This window comes from Lolium perenne, chromosome 7 (genome assembly GCF_019359855.2).
Source record: "Lolium perenne isolate Kyuss_39 chromosome 7, Kyuss_2.0, whole genome shotgun sequence".
Lineage (NCBI taxonomy): Eukaryota > Viridiplantae > Streptophyta > Magnoliopsida > Poales > Poaceae > Lolium > Lolium perenne.
Window position 1 is genome coordinate 310,153,630 of NC_067250.2, and position 18,794 is coordinate 310,172,423.

Below are 18,794 nucleotides of genomic sequence, written 5' to 3' on the forward strand. Positions count from 1 at the left end.
AGGCTTTCAAGTATTCTTTGTCTCCCATTGTGTCGAATCAATAAATTGGGTTTTACTTCCCGCGAAGACTGTTGTGATCCCCTATACTTGTGGGTTATCAAGACTGTTTTCTGGCGCCGTTGCCGGGGAGCATAGCTTTATTTGGAGGTTCACTTGGATTGATATTGTTCGCTGCAAATTCTCCACCATGGGTAAATCTCGCGATTCTAAAGTCGCCATATTACCATCCACTACAAGAAAAGGTACAACTCTGAGTACCTCTGCTGCTCTTGATTCACCATCTGTGATAAGTCAACTTGTTTCACCGCCGCAAGCTTCACTTGCTGGTACTTCTGCTGAATCTGAAAACTCTCATAATATTGATAATGTTTCTGCTGTGCTTGATGATATTGGTTCATTGGGATCTTTTCTAGATGCTACAATTCCTAGGTCTAGAGAAATTGAAAATGCGGAAACGCCTAATGAAAATGCTGCTACACCTGTTAATTCACCTGAACTTGATTATTCTAGTGATGATCCTGATGAGGATTATGTGGAGCTTAATGGTGATTTTATTAATAGATGCAATGCTACTGCTGATGCAAGAAAAATTAAAAAGTTTCTCGCACAATATACTGTTAGACATAAGCTATCTCCTGATCCTAAATTTTCCACATCTCCTATATGCATTAAGGATAAAGATTATGATTTTTCTCTCGATCTATCTCATATAGCTATTGTTGAGAAAACACCCTTTTGTGGTACTGAAAAGGAAAGTGTTGTAGAACACATGAATGAACTTTCTTCTATGAGTAGCTTGTTTTCTGATGATGTTAAGATGCGCACTTATTTCGTTGCTAAAATTTTTCCTTTCTCATTAAAGGATGATGCTAAAACTTGGTATAATAATTTGCCTCCTGGTTCTATTAAAAGTCCAGGTGATTTGCTTGATGTTTTCTTTCGGAAATACTTTCCTGCTAGTGCTCAACATGCTGCTTTACAGAAAATTTATAGCTTTGACCAGGAAGATGGAGAGAAATTGCCTGAAGCATGGGCAAGATTTTGCTCTCTTATCAGGGCTCGACCTAGACATGATTTGGAAAAGCATGATTTACTTGATATATTCTATAGTGGACTAACCGTTGAGTCTAGAGCATATTTGGATAGTGGTGATGGTTGTGTTTTCAGGAAAAGAACTCCAGACGATGCTGAAGAATTATTGGCTAAAATAGGCCAGAATCATGATGATTGGACTACACCTGAACCAACTCCGACGCCAATATTGAAGAAGAGGGGTTTAATTAAATTGAATGATGAAGATATGAGGGAAGCCAAGAAGTCTCTTAAGGAGAAAGGTATTAGATCCGAAGATGTGAAGAATCTACCTCCCATAGAAGATATATGTGAGATAATTCCCCCTTCATCCATGATTGAGGTAAACTCCCTTCAACGCTTTACTAGGGAAGACATTCCGTATTCAAAACCTCCTGCTCAATGCTTAGATGAGTTTGATAATTATATTGTTAAGCAAGAAAATTTTAATATGAGAGTAGAGAATCATCTAATGGAAAATTCTCAAGCTATTAGCAATTTGCATGATATTGTGGAGAGAACCTCCAATGATGTTAAGATGCTTGTTAAACATTTTCAAATGGTTCAAACTCAAAATGATCAACTCACTAAAGTGCAAAATGACTTGTTAAAAAATAATTCTAAAGAGAAACATGCTTATGAAGTAACAACTAGAGGCGGTGTCTCTACCCAGGATCCTCTATATCCTGAAGGGCATCCCAAAAGAGTTGAAAAAGATTCTCAACGAATTGAAACTAGTGCCCCTTCTAAGAAAAAGAAGAAGAAACATAAAAATGTTGTAGAATCCTCTGAACCTGTTAATGATCCTAATAGTATTTCTATTTCCGATGCTGAAACTGAAAGTGGTAATGAACATGATAATGATAATGATAATGATAAGAATGATGCTTCTGATAAAGAAGAGGTTGAGGATGAACCTGAAAAGCATGCTAAGAATGAAAAGTATACTAAAGAAGATTTTATTGCTAAGAAACATGGTAATGAAGGGAACCTTGGGTGCAAAAGCAAATGCCTTTTCCTGCTAAGAAATTAAAATCAAAGGAAGAAGAACACTATAATAAATTTTGCGATTGGATGAAACCTTTATTCTTGCAAATCCCTTTGACTGATGCTATTAAATTGCCTCCTTATTCAAAGTATATGAAAGATATTGTCACTAACAAAAGGAAAATCCCCAATGAGGAGATTTCCACTATGCTTGCTAATTACTCTTTCAATGGCAAGGTTCCAAAGAAGTTGGGCGACCCAGGTATACCTACTATTCCTTGTTCTATTAAGAATAATTATGTTAGAACTGCTCTATGTTATTTGGGAGCCGGTGTTAGTGTTATTCTTTTTTCTATTTATAAGAGACTTTATTTAGATAAGTTGATACCTACTGATATATCTTTGCAAATGGCTGATAAATCTACTGCTATTCCTGTTGGTATATGTGAGGATGTTCCTGTTCAAGTTACTAATAACTGCTTGATATTACCTGATTTTGTTGTGTTGGAAATGCCTGAAGATGATAATATGTCTATTATTCTTGGGAGACCTTTTCTTAACACCGCAGGGGCTGTTATTGATTGCAATAAAGGAAAAGTTACTTTCAATGTTGATGATAAGGAGCATCCCGTCTATTTTCCCAAGAGGATTGATAAAGTATGTGGAATTAATACAATTTCTAACGTGAGAACTATCAAAGTTGGAACTATTGATTTTCCTATATATGAGCCTAAAGAAGGATATCAAAATCTTATGATTGGATCCATATCAATACAATTCAAGGTAACATGATTGATTTGAAGTTCAATTCTTCTTATGCTATGTAAAATTTATTTGGTGGCAAGACTTGATCAACCTTGTTAACAAATACTTTTTATATGCATAGAGGAGGTAAACAACATTTCTTTCTTCCCCCACTTGTTCTACTTGCTGTAGCATTTTTGTTTTGCAAAGTTCCTTAGTTGTATAGAAATTTCAAAATCTTTTTCTGTCCAGTAATAATAAACTTAATACCCAGAAATGTGCATTTTTCAAAGTTTTCAAAAATTCACAAAAATTATACCGTTGGTCCTATTTTTCGAAGACGCACCTGGGAGCACCTGGGGATGACCAGTGGGGCATCCCAGGGTGGCACCCCATAGGCCGGCGCGGCCTGGAAGGGGGGCGCGCCACCCTGGTGTGTGGGCTCCCCTTTGCCCCACTTTTTCATCTCTTCCTCCCACACTCTTCTCTCTCCCGAAAAAACCAGCACCAGTTTCCTCTCACTCGCGTTTCTGCTCAAGAGCTCAAGATTTCTCGATCTCTTTGCTCAGCCCAGATTTCTGTCTGAAATTTGGCACATTTGCTCTCCGGTATGTGACTCCTCCGATTATCCAAGTAGAATTTTGTTTGGTTGAGTATATCTTGAATATTTTGCTGCTGTAGGTAACATGTTTAGTGAGCTTGCATGCTTGTTCTAAGTTGTAGAAACTAGTTTTGATGCATGATTAGCACTCTAGCAAGTTCCTATAGTAGTTCCCCACAATTATATGTCACCAAATCAAATTTTATAATGTTTGTTGAAAATTTCAGAAAATGGAGTGGAATAGACATCAACTAAACCAACAAGAATTGGAGGTGCAACAAGTCATGAGAGTGAACCGCGAAGAGGGAGTATACCCCTCTTACTACCCGTGCACAAATTTCATGAGAAGTGCAGGAATCTTGGGAGATGTTCAGAATCTAATTTCTCGAGCAGGGTTGAATGATTTTGTTGACGGAGAACCATGCCAATATGCAAAATTGACTATGTCTGTTGTGCAGGATTTTAAGTTCAATTGGTCGCAATCTAACCCCATGGTTCAGTACAAAATTTATAATAAAACTGTCAACTTGCCATTCAACGATTTTTGTACAGCAATTAGAGTACCACAATGGGGATCATGCGAGAAGATAAGGGGATCGCCGCGAGAGCTCTTAAACCTCTTCGAGATGATTTGTCATGGAAGGAGCTTCTCAGAGGATGGTGGTAAAATCAGTAGCATTCAACTTCCAGCTATTCGCTACTTTGCTTATTTCATTACTAAGTGCGTTCTTGCTAGAAAGAATGGTAGTAAATTATCTATCCAGGATTTAGCTTTTCTAGCTGCTGCACTGCAAAGTAATATGGCTTATATTTTGGGTGCATTGATAGCCTATAGACTTGCTACTAACCGTAAGAAGGGCGGAGTTTGTGGAGGTCTCATCGCCTCTCGTTTACTAGCTTTGCATGGTGTAGAACCTCACCATCTAGATATTCAACTTCCCATAGAGAAACTTGACATAGTCTTCATGATTAAACATGAATTTGTTTCTGATTCATCTAACTTGAGTAACCTATCTTACAAGATAACATTTTACAAGAAGACTTGGAGAACAACTAAGAAAACTGAAAAACTAGTAGGATTGCCTGCACCTGTTCTATTTAACCTTGATTCCAAGGAGGATTGGTCAGTCACGGAAGGTGCATTGAATGCATACATGGAGGGAGGAGGTCATCATGCAAGAGACAACACGGAGGAGGCCGAGGAACACCTCGACTCGTCATCCGATGCAGCAAGTTCTTCGCATCAACATTTTGGGCATGTGGAGCCTCCACGCTTTTCTTCTGCATCGGGACCTCACTATGACTACGCCATGTATGATCCACCGGCGTGGAACAACGACCCTCGCTGGGGTTAAACTCCACATAGCCCAAAAGCCTAAGCTTGGGGGGAGGTATACCGGCATCACTCATTCTTTGCATATTATGGTTGCTGGATACTTGTATATACTTGTTTAGTTTCTTTGAGTGGTTTTCTAATGTGAGGGAGATGATATTTGGGGAAGTGCTGCCTGAAAACAGATTCTGGACTGTTACCGAAAAAACTCTCAAAAATAACCAGAACATTATTTTGTGAAGCCAATTTTTGTGCATGTTCCCCAGGTTGTTATCTAACTTTCATTAGTTGAACACTTTTCGATTTGAGCAGCGGAAGAATTTCTTAAAAATCGGTTACTGTACTGCTGTCAAGTTTGACGAATTTCTGCTGCTTTGTGTTTATGTGACTCTTCTAGTTTCCATATTCTTGTTTTTGCTTTGTTTCTTTCCTAAAACACAAAAAGACCAAAAATATTTTTTTTGTTTCTCTTCACCATTTGTTTATTTTGGTTTCTTGCTTTTATTTTGTTTATTTGCTATCGTTGGTTTGCTATAAGAAAATCCAAAAAGATTTTGCTTTGTTTGCTTGTTTTCTTTTGTTCTTGTTTCCAATTCGAAAACACCAAAAATATTTGCTGTTCTTCTTTGGTTTTGTAAAGTTCATTATGAGTTCAATGGTCTTTGGTGGCTGGAGCGTGGTTTTCATTTCATATTATCCAAGCTACAAAAGTGAAAGGCAATAATGACGATCTACGACAATTCGACTGTGGTGAGAGGCTGGTATGAACTCTATTTGTTTTCATTTTTTTACATATACTCATCCATGTGATCATGCTTAGTTGGTTCATGTGAGGTATATGTCATTTAATAAAGTCTAGTAGTTCATGATCTCTCATGTTTAGCTCCAATTTATTAATATGAGTAGCATGTCATGGATGTTTGCATGCATAGTTTTATTCATGAATAGGTATGACATTGTGGTATCCTCCTCTGAATAATTCATTTGAATCGACTTGGCACATGCTCACGCATGCATATGACTGAACAAAAGTCAATTAAGCCTCTATGATTTACATTGTTTCAGAGTTCTTGTATCACTTTTATGCCTCCGTTAATTTATTTTGCCGCAAGCATGATTATGACAGTGACTGCTCTCTTGATTTGTCGCTCCCTAGTCTATTGCTAGCCTTCACTTGTACTGAGCGGGAACGCTGCTCGTGCTTCCAAACCCCTGAAAACCAAGTTGTTCCAAAGTGTCCACCATAAATACCTATGCATGGCATTTCAAACCATTCCAAGTAAATTCTCATGCGCTACCTTTAAAACCTTCAAAATGCTTCTCAATTTGTGTTAATGTTTTATAGCTCATGAGGAAGTGTGTGGTGTTTATCTTTCGACCTTGTCATTTGCTTTTGACGGACTTTCATAATAAGAGCTGGCAACGGGGTGCCCAGCCCCAACTAATAACTTCATTAATAATTCTCTTCACATGTTTTGCTCTGATTCATCAGTAAGCAACTTAATTTTGCAAATAGACACTGAAGGAGATATGCCCTAGAGGCAATAATAAAGTGGTTATTATTTATATCTTTATGTTTATGATAAATGTTTATATATCATGCTATAATTGTATTAACTGAAACATTAGTACATGTGTGATATGTAAACAACAAAGAGTCCCTAGTATGCCTCTTAACTAGCTTGTTGATTAATGGATGATTAGTTTCATAATCATGAACATTGGATGTTATTAATAACAAGGTTATATCATTATATGAATGATGTAATGGACACACCCAATTAAGCGTAGCATAAGATCTCGTCATTAAGTTATTTGCTATAAGCTTTCGATACATAGTTACCTAGTCCTTATGACCATGAGATCATGTAAATCACTTATACCGGAAAGGTACTTTGATTACACCAAACACCACTGCGTAAATGGGTGGCTATAAAGGTGGGATTAAGTATCCGGAAAGTATGAGTTGAGGCATATGGATCAACAGTGGGATTTGTCCATCCCGATGACGGATAGATATACTCTGGGCCCTCTCGGTGGAATGTCGTCTAATGTCTTGCAAGCATATGAATGAGTTCATAAGAGACCAGATACCACGGTACGAGTAAAGAGTACTTGTCAGGAGACGAGGTTGAACAAGGTATAGAGTGATACCGAAGATCAAACCTCGGACAAGTAAAATATCGCGTGACAAAGGGAATTGGTATTGTATGTGAATGGTTCATTCGATCACTAAAAGTCATCGTTGAATATGTGGGAGCCATTATGGATCTCCAGATCCCGCTATTGGTTATTGGTCGGAGTGAGTACTCAACCATGTCCGCATAGTTCACGAACCGTAGGGTGACACACTTAAAGTTGGATGTTGAAATGGTAGAACTTGAATATGGAATGGAGTTCAAATATTTGTTCGGAGTCCCGGATGAGATCCCGGACATCACAAGGAGTTCCGGAATGGTCCGGAGAATAAGATTCATATATAGGATGTCATTTTATGTGAATTAAAATGTCGCGGAAGGTTCTATGGAAGGTTCTAGAAGGTTCTAGAAAAGTCCGGAAGAAACCACCAAGGAAGGTGACCCTAGTGGGGGAGGAGTCCCAAGTGGACTCCCCCTTAGGGGGCCGGCCACCCCCCCATATGGGAGGTGGAACTCCCACCTCAAGTGGGAGTCCTAGCTTGGCTAGGTTTCCCCTCCATATGGAAGGTTTTTGGTTCGGGTCTTATTCGAAGACTTGGATACCAATACTTGGGGTTCCACCTATATAATGAGGGGCATAGGGGAGGGGGCCGGCCACACCAAAGCCACAAGTTGGCCGCCCCATTGAAGTGGCCGGCCACCCCCTCCCAAACCCTAGCCGCCCCCTCTCCTCCATATCTTCCGCGTAGCTTTAGCGAAGCTCCGCCGGAGTTCTCCACCGCCACCGACACCACACCGTCGTGCTGTCGGATTCAAGAGGAGCTACTACTTCTGCTGCCCGCTGGAACGGGAGGTGGACGTCGTCTTCATCAACAACCGAACGTGTGACCGAGTATGGAGGTGCTGCCCGTTCGTGGCGCCGGAACCGATCGTGATCAAGATCTTCTACGCGCTTTTGCAAGCGGCAAGTGAATGTCTACCGCAGCAACAAGAGCCTCCTCTTGTAGGCTTTGGAATCTCTTCAAGGGTGAGACTCGATACCCCCTCGTTGCTACCGTCTTCTAGATTGCATCTTGGCTTGGATTGCGTGTTCGCGGTAGGAAATTTTTTGTTTTCTATGCAACGTTATCCTACAGTGGTATCAGAGCCGTGTCTATGCATAGATGGTTGCACGAGTAGAACACAATGTTTTTGTGGGCGTTGATGCTCTTGTTATCTTTAGTTTGAGTACTTTGCATCTTTGTGGCATAGTGGGATGAAGCGGCTCGGACTAACTTTACATGACCGCGTTCATGAGACTTGTTCCTCGTTCGACATGCAACTTGTATTGCATAAGAGGCTTTGCGGGTGTCTGTCTCTCCTACTATAGTGAAGATTCAATTTACTCTTCTATTGAAAACATTAGTATCAACGTTGTGGTTCATGATCGTAGGTAGATTAGATCTCTCTCGAAAACCCTAAACCACGTAAAATATGCAAACCAAATTAGAGATGTCTAACTTGTTTTTGCAGGGTTTGGTGATGTGATATGGCCATAATGTGATGATGAATATGTATGAGATGATCATTATTGTATTGTGGCAACCGGCAGGAGCCTTATGGTTGTCTTTATATTTCATGTTGAGAGGTATTTCAAATTAGTTGTAATAGTTGCTACATGAGGTGAGCAACCATGAAGACGGCGCCATGGACCTTGACGCTACGCCGACGATGATGGAGATCATGCCCGTTGATGATGGAGATCATGTTCGTGCTTTGGAGATGAAGATCAAAGGCGCAAAGACAAAAGGGCCATATCATATCACATATGAATTGCATGTGATGTTAATCCTTTATGCATCTTATTTTGCTTAGATCGCGACGGTAGCATTATAAGATGATCCCTCACATTAATATCAAGATAATAAAGTGTTCTCCCCTCGTATGCACCGTTGTACAGTTTGTCGTTTCGAAGCATCTCGTGATGATCGGATGTGATAGACTCAACGTTCACATACAACGGGTGTAAGCCATGTTGCACACGCGGAATACTTGGGTTTGCTTGACGAGCCTAGCATGTACAGACATGGCCTCGGGACAACGGAAACCGAAAGGTTGAACACGAGTCATATGGATGATATGATCAACATGTTGATGTTCACCATTGAAGCTACATCATCTCACGTGATGATCGGTTTTGGTGTAGTGGATGTGGATCGTGTACCACTTAACAACTATGAGGGATGTTGTATTAAGTGGGAGTTCATTAGTAATTAGATTAAAACATGAACTATTTATCATGAACTTAGTCTGAGTAGTATTTTGAATTAATTTTGTAGTTTTGGCATCCGTTTACTACTATGCGCTAGTCTTGTAATTGAGATAGAAATACTGTTAAAATCTGATAAGAAACTTTACGGATTGGTACCGTATTGTTAAAGAATCAAGAATTGATTAAGTCATATTGCAAACTTTTAGTAAACCTCATATTGTTGATTCAATAAGCTATGGTTTCAATTAGTACCTAAAGTTATCTTGTCTCCGTGAAACTTGAAGTTCAAATCTGTTTGAAAAGTAAGGAGTTGAAATTTTAGTTTTCAGAAATAATCAAGGTATGAGATATATGTGATATCTAAGACCTTATTGCAAGATGATAGAATATAAATTTGGTGAGACTACATAAACTCATAAGTTTTATGGGAATGTATGAAGGTTGAAGACGCCAGGCGTCACAATCCTCCAACTTTTGGGGCACTAATAATATTCGCATATCCATGAAGTTATCATCCTTAGTATGCACCGTTGCTAAGACTCGTCGTTTCGAAGCATCACGTGATGATCGGGTGTGATAGATTCTACGTGTGCATACAACGGGTGCAAGCCAGATTTGCACATGCGAATACCAAGGTTAAAACTTTACGAGCCTAGCATGTACAGACATGGTCTCAGAAAGTCATCATGATACAATGGATAAAATTATGAGTGAAATTGTTCATCATATTACAAAGTTACTAATAATGAAATCTGAAACACTTGTCATATGATGATCAACTTCAAAGTAAGAACCTCAAGGTTATTGGTATTAGACCAACAAACCTAGAAGTTATTGATGTTGAAGTGTTTTTCTGAATAATGAGGAAAGCTAAAAGAGAAACTGCAAAAGATATTTTGGCAAAAAGAAAGAAAAGACTAGAAAGTCTAGCTCAGGTGTATATAAATGATATACATGTTATGGTTGTATTCCTAGTTAAAGTCACACTATGAAATTCTTGGGTATTAGTACTATATTTGTTGGTATGAAGTGTCATACAAAACAACGCAATACAAGAATACAATGGCCTAAGTGACTGACAAGGAATATGATAAGAATGCACGTCTGGAACAAAAATAAAGTGTTATTATGTTCGTCGTTAGCATTCTATCTAGCCCTTAGAATTTATAATAAAGAACTTAATAATTGTTATTTTGCTCTGGTCAAATGAAAACAATGAGTTGTTCAAATTATGACATTACTCCATGTATGATGGATAAGTTATTATAAATCTTAATGGTGAAACACACATACATAACACTGACGCTAAAAAGCCATAAGGCAAATGATTTGAATTCCACTTATTTGTGGAACCGCTATTTAGGTCATGTTAGAAAGGAACGCATGAAAGAACTCCATGTAAATGGATTTTTGGAGTCATTTGATTTTTGAATCGTTTGGCGCTTGCAAATCTTTTCTAAAAGGAGAATGACTAAAATACCGTTCATAGGCCAAGAGTTGAACGGGCAACTAACTTAGTGGAAAAAAACATGATGATGTATGTGGTTCACTGGGCATAGTTGTGTGCGGGAGATTCTTCTACTTCATGAAAACTTTCAACAATGAATTGAGTATATATATGTGGATATATTCAATAAGGAAGAAGTTTGAAACATTTGAATGGATTCAAATAAATTTCAGCACGAAGTAGAAATCATCGTAATAGAAAAGTCAAATATCTATGATTGGATCATGGTGAAAATATTTGAATTACGAGTTTTAGCGAACATCTAAGAGAGTTATGAAATTGTTCTACAACTTACGTTTCTTGGAGTATCATAGTGATGATGAAGTATCCAAGAGATATATCCAAACTTTGTTGGATCAATGATGAGATAAAATATTGATGCCATTATATTTTTGTGGATTATGCTTTAGTGACTACCGCTTTTACACTGAATAGAGCATCATCATGATCCGTTGAAATGACACCATAAGAGTTATGGCATGGGTATAAACCCTAATAGTCCTTTCTTTAAAATTTTGGTCTAAGAGTTTACAACCAAAATCAGATGAATGTCTTTGTTGGTTAACCCAGAGATTTAATTGGGAATTCTTTCCACGAGACAAAGACAAAAGTGTTTGTCAATGTTTCTTATTTCCAAGAAATTGTTTCTAGCGAAGTATTTTGAGTGGGAGGACAATAAAATTTGATAAGGTTTATGAACCTGAGCATAATGATCAGAGTAGCGCAGCATTGGAAATTGGTTCCGGAAGCGATCACGACGATCATGGCTCCCATGACTACAAAGTGTTTTTAGCCATGGAGATCGAAGTACATATTGAACCTTGTAGATATGGTTTACTTTGTGATCAAATAAATGATTTGTGGACAAAGGATTGATTTTGAACAATGATAAACCAACTACAAACAAAGAAGTTATGATGGGCCCTGACTCCGTTAAAATGGCCATGCGCCATAAGATCCATAATAGATGAATACTTTTTTGAAAGTAAATGGATCTATAGACTTGGATGAAATATCCTTGAAGAAGCTCGACTTGTCGAAAAGTTGTTTACGACAAAGTTCAAAGAGTTGACTACGATAAGATTAGATCTTCCGTAGCAATGCTTATAGTCTATGTGGATTATTCTAGTAATCACTACTTATTTCTTTTATGAGATATGCTAGTAGGATGGAAAAATACACTACTTAACAGAAGTGTGTATTAAAGGTGTATACTAGATACAACCAAGAGTTTTGCTGGTCTGTGGAATACTAGATAGGTATACAAACTTCAATTGGATGAAGTAAGTATCGCGGAGTTAGAATCTTCACCAGATGAAATAGTCAAAGAGTTTTTGATTTCATCAGAGACGATGAAGAGGCTTGCATTTGCAAGAAATTAAGTGGGAGCGCTAAGACATATTTATAATACTTTATGTATGTGACATATAGTTGGTTATAAATGATGTAATTATATACTTGATTAAAAAGGTTTCATTGAGAAATTAACTTCAATGAAAAGATATGGACTAAAACAAATTTAGTGTCAAGATCTATGAAGATAGATTGAAACACAAAATAAGTTTAAATCAAAGTACATAGAATGGATATTGAAATAGTTCAATATAGAAATATTAAGAAGATGTTCTTATCATGTGAAGTTTTAACAAGACTTGAGTGTATCTGACACTCAATGAGTAAAAAAAAACACATGAGTGATTATAAATCACGAATAATATGTACACAATCAGATATCATAAAGTGTTATGAGCATAAACCAGAATGATTCATATGATGATCATGGGACGATAGTAAGAATATCCTTGAGTACTTTAGAAGAACTAAGGATATATATATATATATATATATATTTGTATGAAGAAATGACAAACAAATCGCTGTAAGGTGTTACATCGATATTGGTTTTGTCACATATAAAATATAATTTCAATCTCAAATTAAACTAAGTGTTGTTTAAAAGGTAGCACAATAAGCTAGAAGTTGTCTATGCTAGATTTAGAAGAGTTCTAAATATTGTGACGGATTCTACGAAAGAAGGCAGATTATATCATTGTTTTGACAATGACAAAGGATGTTAAGTCAAGAGGTTCTTTGAGAACTTGGTGTAGTTCCGACGGAGTCAGAACTTTGAAGCTATATTGTGTATGACAATATTAGTGACATATTTCAGACCGCGGAATTAAGGTTCCACCAGAAGACCAAACATATTTAATGCCGACTCATTTGAAAATGAGTGATGCGTTGAGACGCAAATGAATTACAAAATACATACGTTTCTGAGCGTGTCAGATCCGTTGACTAAAAACCTCTCCCGTGAGCAATACATGATAAAGCACCATAAGGCCAAGGTGTTATATCTTTACAAATGTAAACTAGATTATTGACTCTAGTGCAAGTGGGAGACTGAAGGAGATATGCCCTAGAGGCAATAATAAAGTGGTTATTATTTATATCTTTATGTTTATGATAAATGTTTATATATCATGCTATAATTGTATTAACCGAAACATTAGTACATGTGTGATATGTAAACAACAAAGAGTCCCTAGTATGCCTCTTAACTAGCTTGTTGATTAATGGATGATTAGTTTCATAATCATGAACATTGGATGTTATTAATAACAAGGTTATATCATTATATGAATGATGTAATGGACACACCCAATTAAGCGTAGCATAAGATCTCGTCATTAAGTTATTTGCTATAAGCTTTCGATACATAGTTACCTAGTCCTTATGACCATGAGATCATGTAAATCACTTATACCGGAAAGGTACTTTGATTACACCAAACACCACTGCGTAAATGGGCGGCTATAAAGGTGGGATTAAGTATCCGGAAAGTATGAGTTGAGGCATATGGATCAACAGTGGGATTTGTCCATCCCGATGACGGATAGATATACTCTGGGCCCTCTCGGTGGAATGTCGTCTAATGTCTTGCAAGCATATGAATGAGTTCATAAGAGACCACATACCACGGTACGAGTAAAGAGTACTTGTCAGGAGACGAGGTTGAACAAGGTATAGAGTGATACCGAAGATCAAACCTCGGACAAGTAAAATATCGCGTGACAAAGGGAATTGGTATTGTATGTGAATGGTTCATTCGATCACTAAAAGTCATCGTTGAATATGTGGGAGCCATTATGGATCTCCAGATCCCGCTATTGGTTATTGGTCGGAGTGAGTACTCAACCATGTCCGCATAGTTCACGAACCGTAGGGTGACACACTTAAAGTTGGATGTTGAAATGGTAGAACTTGAATATGGAATGGAGTTCGAATATTTGTTCGGAGTCCCGGATGAGATCCCAGATATCACGAGGAGTTCCGGAATGGTCCGGAGAATAAGATTCATATATAGGATGTCATTTTATGTGAATTAAAATGTCGCGGAAGGTTCTATGGAAGGTTCTAGAAGGTTCTAGAAAAGTCCGGAAGAAACCACCAAGGAAGGTGGAGTCCACATGGGACTCCACCTCCATGGCCGGCCAACCCTAGTGGGGGAGGAGTCCCAAGTGGACTCCCCCTTAGGGGCAGGGGCGGAGACAGGGGGGGGGCGAGCAGGGGCTAGACCCCCCCCAACGATCGGCCCCCCTCAACATTTGGAGCCCATAGTTAGTACTACCGTATAGACTATAGTGTACTAATGGGCAATACTAATCATTCCTAATTCGTTTTTAAGCCCAGAACATCCATGTAGTATACATACCGAAGCCCAACCAGCAATCAAACAGCCCATCTGGTGGTCTCTTACTTTGATCTGTCTACGTTGATTCTGTCAGTTCCCCTTCCCCCTCGATCGTGTGTATTCGACGTTTCTTATTCAGATCAGATCGACATAGCTGCGACTGCCGCCGATTACTGGCTTGTTTCTCCCGCTCGCTAGCAGCTGCGGGCCGGCCAGCCGAGCGCTATGAGACCGTCCAGACCAGGACATGGATGCATGAGGCTACCCGTCCGTCGACCGCCTGAACTGATCAACAGATCGATCAAGGACTTGGTTTAAGGTACATCGAATCATCGATATACATATGCTGTTTGTAGTAGCTGGTAATTTTTATGAACTGCGACCTAGTACTAGACTTGGCAATAGATTAATCTACTACTAAGATATTGTGTCCTCATTTTTTCTATCCCCGAGTCCGCCCCCTTGTGATGTGTGATCCGATAAACAGCACTTACAAGCTAATTGTGTAATTAACACAACATTATATTGTATATATATGTGTGAAAGATCTGCATACAATCAATAAAATTATACTTTCCATCAACAATTATTTTCAAAAGAAATTTACTTCTGAATGATGGCTAAAAATACGGGTTACTCCACTCGCTGTCATTACTTGGTATTTTCGGTTTAGTTATAGAGAAATGGCTTTATCTCATGATAAAATACTGAAATTTGTGCATATGTCCATCCACTATATACATGTTATAGGCTATGAAAAAGTTTACATTGTCAACTCGCCCCCCCTATACTCAATTCCTGGCTCCGCCCCTGCTTAGGGGGCCGGCCACCCCCCCATATGGGAGGTGGAACTCCCACCTAAGGTGGGAGTCCTAGCTTGGCTAGGTTTCCCCTCCATATGGAAGGTTTTTGGTTCGGGTCTTATTCGAAGACTTGGATACCAACACTTGGGGTTCCACCTATATAATGAGGGGCATAGGGGAGGGGGCCGGCCACACCAAAGCCACAAGTTGGCCGCCCCATTGAAGTGGCCGGCCACCCCCTCCCAAACCCTAGCCGCCCCCTCTCCTCCATATCTTCCGCGTAGCTTTAGCGAAGCTCCGCCGGAGTTCTCCACCGCCACCGACACCACGCCGTCGTGCTGTCGGATTCAAGAGGAGCTACTACTTCCACTGCCCGCTGTAACGGGAGGTGGATGTCGTCTTCATCAACAACCGAACGTGTGACCGAGTACGGAGGTGCTGCCCGTTCGTGGCGCCGGAACCGATCGTGATCAAGATCTTCTACGCGCTTTTGCAAGCGGCAAGTGAACGTCTACCGCAGCAACAAGAGCCTCCTCTTGTAGGCTTTGGAATCTCTTCAAGGGTGAGACTCGATACCCCCTCGTTGCTACCGTCTTCTAGATTGCATCTTGGCTTGGATTGCGTGTTCGCGGTAGGAAAATTTTTGTTTTCTATGCAACGTTATCCTACAGACACTCCTCCATGGTATGAGATTGATGGAAGGCACCCGAGGATTCGGTTAACCATGGCTTGTGTAAGCAAAGGTTGGGGGGAGTGTCGCCCATAATAAAACTAAAGTACATGTGTAAACAAAAGAGAAGAGCGATGATCTACCTTGCTGGTAGAAATAACGTCCTTCATGGGAGCTGCTCTTGAAAGTCTGGTTGGCGAGGTAGTTGGTGTACCCATTACCATTCGTTGACAACAACAAACACCTCTCAAAATGATTTTACTCCTGTTTTAAAAATAAAAAGCTCTAGCGCATGTTAATCCTTGCTTCCCTCTGCGAAGGGTCAATCTTTTACTTTTATGTTGTGTCTCCATCCTTTCTTTGAGCACTTTCTCGAGAGCACAACTGTCATTCTTAGTGTAATATGCTTGTCCGAAAATATGATTGACTGTGGTATAACTTTGATGCTTTTATCTTTGACAATCTCTATTTCTAGTCTTTCCATGAACCTCAGCGGTGCCTGGGCATTTATGTTTTGCTGTTCAAATTCGGGCAAGCGAGATACCACTTTATCATACCCTTTTATGAACATTGCAATCCTGCTTATAGACATGATTCATGATGCTTATTATTAATTGTTGGTACCTTTCCATGATTGACATAGCTATTAGATGATCTTATTTGCATGTACCTTATGATGAACTGCCTAAGTGTTAGCCATATCATGAGAATATTTACATCATATGAGCAAATGTGTTCGTGAAAGTTCTTTTATCGCACTCAGTTGTTAACTGAATTGCTTGAGGACAAGCAATAACCTAAGCTTGGGGGGAGTTGATACGTCTAAAACGTATCTACTTTCCCGAACACTTTTGTTATTGTTTTGCCCCTAATTTGTGTATTTTGGATACAACTAACACGGACTAACGCTGTTTTCAGCAGAATTGCTCTGGTGTCTTGTTTTTGTGCAGAAATTCAACTTTCGGGAAAATCCTCGGAATTTATACCAAAGGGCCTATTTTACCAGAAAACTCACGGAGCCAGAAGGGCAAGCCAGGTGGAGGCCCGAGGGCCCCACACACCAGGCTGGCGCGGCCCAGGGGGGCGCGCCGCCCTAGTGTGTGGCCCCCTCGGCTGACCTCCGACGCCCCCCTCTGGACTACTTAAGGGGTTCGATCTAAAAAACGCGAGGAAGAAGTCGAAGTCGCCAGAAACCCTCCAGTACGCCGCCACATCGCGAAACTCCGTCTCGGGGACCAGAAACTCCGTTCTGGCACTCCGCCGGGACGGGGAATTGGAGGAGATCATCGCCATCATCACCACCGACGCCTCTCCATCGACCAGCAATGCTTCCCCCATCCATGTGTGAGTAATTCCCCCGCTGTAGGCTGAAGGGGGTGGTAGGGATTGGATGAGATTGGTCATATAATAGCATAAGATTGTTAGGGCATAGTGCCTAGTGTCCGTAATTGGTACTTTGATGATATTGTTGCAACTTGTTATGCTTAATGCTTGTCACTAGGGCCCGAGTGCCACGATCTCAGATCTGAACATGTTATTGTTTCATCATAATATTCATTGTTTAATGATCTTACCTGCAAGTTGTATACACATGTCGTTGTCCGGAACCCGAGGCCCCGAAGTGACAGAAATCGGGACAACCGGAGGGGAAGGCGGTGATGTGAGGATCACATGTGTTCACGGAGTGTTAATGCTTTGCTCTGGTACTCTATTAAAAGGAGTACCTTAATATCCAGTTGATTCCCTAGAGGCCCGGCTGCCACCGGCTGGTAGGACAAAAGATGTTGTGCAAGTTTCTCATTGCGAGCACGTACGACTATATACGGAACACATGCCTATGGATTGCTTTGTACTTGGACACCGCTTTATTATTATCTGCAAATGCCCTGCTTTGATTGTTACATGAGTTTCTCTCATCCATGCAACGCCCGTTATCCATCCCTGTGCCTACAGTATTTTAATCCTGCTGTTTACTAAAATCACTACTGCTGTCTCTGTTACTCTGCTGCTATTATTTCACTACTGCTACTGCTATAAAACTGTTACTACTGATAAACTCTTGCGAGCAAGTCTGTTTCCAGGTGCAGCTGAATTGAGAACTCCGCTGTTAAGGCTTTCAAGTATTCTTTGTCTCCCCTTGTGTCGAATCAATAAATTGGGTTTTACTTCCCGCGAAGACTGTTGCGATCCCCTATACTTGTGGGTTATCAGGGGTGTATCGTAGTATTTTCGATAAATAAGAGTGTCAAACCCAACGAGGAGCAGAAGGTGTTGACAAGCAGTTTCGATGAAGGATTCACTGTAAATGCTCACAGACAAGTATTCAGGGGGTTTTGATATAGCAGATGAATAAAGTACAAGTAAGTAAAATGCGAGAGAAATAATTGCAGCGAGTGGCCCAATCCTTTTTAGCACAAAGTACAAGCCGGTTTGTTTACTTATAATGACCAAATGTTCTTGAGGACACACGGGAATTTAGTCTAGTGCTTTCGCTTCATATAGCTGATTAATCTTCATTGTTTTGATAAGTGTTGTGTGGGTGAACCTATGCTAATGCACCGCCCTTCCTAGGACTAATACATACTTTTGATTATACCCTTGCAAGCATCCGCAACTACAAGAAAGTAACTAAGATAAATCTAACCACATCCTTAAACTCTGAGATCCTGCTATCCCTCCTGCATCGATATACCAACGGGGGTTTAGGTTTCTGTCACTCCGGCAACCCCGCAATTGGCAAACGAATACAAGATGTATTCCCCTAGTCCCATAAAGGTGAAGTATCATGTAGTAGACATTCACATGACACCACTAGAAGAATAACACCACAACTTAAATATCAAACCATTGAATATTACCCAACATAATTCACTACTAACATTTAGACTTCACCCATGTCCTCAAGAACTAAACGAACTACTCACGAGACATCATATGGAACATGATAAGAGGTGATATGATGACGAATAACAATCTGAACATAAACCTTGGTTCA